We start from the raw sequence: 3,464 nt of genomic DNA, 5'->3' as shown, positions 1-3,464 counted from the left end.
ATGCCAAGGCAACCAGATTGATATAAGTGCTATTTAGTGCCAAGCTGCAGTTGACGCTAAATACACAGTTATTCGCTTATTTACTTAAAATATTTCTAACCTGCCCTTTATTGAAAAACGATCCCAGCATGGGGTACGATGAGATTCAAAACACAGAACTTAAAACCCATAAATAACATTCCAGTCCCCGTAACTATAAGAAGGGATTAAAAATGCAGTAAATAACAGTGATCATCAAAAGTAAAGAGCAGGTTCATCCTTCAAAATAAATTCACAACAACTAACATCCTATAAATGCCCGAGAAATTAGAAAGGGAGAGGGAGTGTCGGTGCCAAATGTACTTTGGAGAAGAGGGCTTTCAGTTCTGGTTGCCTTACTTCAAAAAGGATATTGTAGAATAGGAAAAGGGCAACCAAAGTGATCAAGAGGATGGAGGAAAGGCTGTGTCATAGACTCATAGAATTTATAGAGTTGGAAAGGACCATGAGGGTCATCTAGTCCAACCCCCTGCAATGCAGGAATATTCTGTCCAGCTTCGGACTCGAACCCGGTGTTATGTATTCAGTGGTCTGTGTTTGCCTGAGCTTGAGTCTGGACTAAGGATTCTGAGCTCCTGTGTTCTGATTCGATACATGATGCCCAAGCACAGAACATTTCTGGATTTGGGCCCCTGCCATTGGCCCTTAAACTCTGAATTGTGATTCGCAGCTTGGAAGTTTAGACAGCCAATCACACTGGGAGTGGGAGTGGCCCAGGCTTTCAGAAATGTATATAAGCAGTTGCTTTGCCCCTGTTTTCCAGTTATGTAGTTCAATAAAGGTTCCTGCTGTTATCACTGTGTCTTGCCTCATGGGAACCCACCTATACTTCACCCACAACCCTGAGATTAAGGGACTCATGCTCTACCAACCGAGCTATCCCCTGTCATTTGCCTCAGGCATCATCTGAACCAAGTCTGGGGCCTGATCCTGAAGAGTCCCAGTCTGCACAGGTTCTCCTGCAACAAACACCTGCTGGGCTGAGTCAGGGGCCTGACCCTGCCCTGGCTCCAGATGCAGGGATTACCTCGTTGCCTGGGCCATCACTTACAGCTGCTCCACTACCGGTTTGGTCAGGGGAGGCTGAGGCGGCCCCTGGGTCTAGTAACCCACCAACGTCTCCTGAGCTGCAGAGACTAAGGTCTAAGAGAAGGAGAGACCTGAGTACTCGCAGGAGGAATGCTTGCCTTCGGGTGAAACAGGGAGGTGAGTCACTGGGGGATCAGGACCGGCTGCTCCCTGACAAAGATAAAAGGCTGTCAGACCCCACCCCAGGTTGCAGGAGCTTCATTGCTGTATGCCAGATCCTGCCTGAGAACCTGTACCTGTCCTTGTCTGGTTTCCTGCCCCGTGTCCTGCCTTGGCCCTGTTGGACTGACTCCTAGTGGAGCCTTCAGATTCTGGTCCGGTCCTGGACAGTGTTTCACGGGTTTCCCCCAGGCCCAGCACAACACTCCAGAATGAGGGACTGAGGAGGATGCCGACTGCAGACCTTAAAGGCTGGTGCAGGGAGGGAGGGTACTTTAAGTACAGTCATACCTCCGCGAATGTCTGCCCCCTCAATCATCCATTTCGGTGGACATCCACGGCAAATCCGGAAGTACCAGAATGGATTACTTCCAAAAACAAATTTCCAAAAAATTTTCTTCATTTTATAACACAACTAAGCAACACAAACAGAAAAACAAACAATACAAACAAAATCTTGTCTTATCCTTATTTTTCCTAAACATTGTTAGGTGGGCTTCCCCAAGTCCCCCCTATCTGATTTTCATTTTACCTCATCTTTAGCAGTTTACATATATCATAATTCTTAACCATTTTTTTATCGCGCTTACTTTTACCATAAAAATCTTCACATTTTACCACTTACAAATAATACTATTTTAAAATACACTATCTTCTACTTCTAACCCTACAGCCTATATCCACTTCCAAAGCTATTCTAAGATTTAAATATTAACATATTTTTTCAAATATTCTTTAAACTTCTTCCAATCTTCTTCCACAGTCTCTTCTCTCTGGTCTCGGAATCTCCCAGTCAGTTCGGCAAGTTCCATATAGTCCATCATCTTCACGGATTACTTCCAGGAACGGGTTGCTTCAAGGTTTGCCGCTTCGCGCATGCGCAGAAACTCTAAATTGTGCAGAAGCACATGTGCAGAAGCATAAAACCGCTCCATGCGCACATGCAGAGTGACACTCTTTTGAGCGTCTCTTTCGTCAAGCATCTGGGGCTCCGAAATGGATCCCGGACGCTTGGCGAGGTACTACTGTATCTAGTTCTCAAGTTGTATGGGTTTTAGAAGTAATTTCTCAGGGACACATCTAAATTATCCATCCATTACTTTCACATACTTCATACGACTAATATTTCTAATCATACAGTCATATATCTTTCATCCTGTTTACATTAACAGTGTCTTTCTTGTGCCTAAAAATGTATATACCGGTACATTAATTGCATCTTGTGCCTTATTATTACAATATATTATAAATAAACTCCATTGTGCCGCGAATTCATCAACCAGTGGATTTTTGTGAAACAATTAAAAAAAAATTGCAAACTGCTGCAGAAATAAGGTGAATTAAGCTTAACATTGGAGAAATGAGGAACTGATTCCGCCATTCTTAGAGGATAGATTTAATCCATGCATTCCAACTAAAATTGTGTCCCCCTCGCACATGCGTTTAGCCCCAGAAGCAAAGCTTCCATTGACAATATAACAAACACTGACAATATTCCATTGTTGTTGTTGTTTATTATGACAATTGATGAAATTGTATTGGCTGCCTCTGGAAACAGTAGCGGTGCAGTGCCTCAATTAACCAGCAGAGGGCTCGGCGACATGTTTGGCTCTCATCCTTTCTTTCCAATTAAAGGCACACTTCAAAATACGCGTTACGATATTGCATTAATAACTCCAAATGCATGTATCCAAAAAAAACAACAACACCTGACTCTGCAATTCTTCTTTCCCCTCTCTGGGAAGGAGAACATGCTGGGGCTGGGGCACTAGTCCTGGCTATTTTGCACTTCCTTGGGTGCAACAGAGAGGACAGGGCAATGGTTGCCCAAAATGCGACGCTACAGCCCTGCTTGAGCTGTGAAAAGAACAGCACGACTAAGGATCATAGATGCTGTAATGCTACCACCTAGTGAAGGAAAAGGAAGTTGCCACAGGCTTCTGGCAAGTATATCCAGAAGAGACAAAACTATGTGGTTTGTGCTCCAACTGCCACAAGTCGTGAGACAGCGTGGTGTAGTGGTTAAAGGACTAGGACTGGGAGGTGGTGATGGGAAGGTTCATACCCCTACACAGCCAGAAAGCTCAGGGGATGACCTTGGGCCCCTGTTGCACTCTCTCTGCTTAATGCCTAACCTACTTTGCAGGGTTGTTGTGACAATAAAAATGGAAATGGGG

The sequence above is a fragment of the Podarcis filfolensis genome, assembly GCF_964270895.1.
Source record: "Podarcis filfolensis genome assembly, chromosome: 6".
Classification (NCBI taxonomy): Eukaryota; Metazoa; Chordata; class Lepidosauria; order Squamata; family Lacertidae; genus Podarcis; species Podarcis filfolensis.
The sequence above is the reverse complement of the archived record's forward strand: the minus strand, read 5'-3'. Positions refer to the sequence as shown.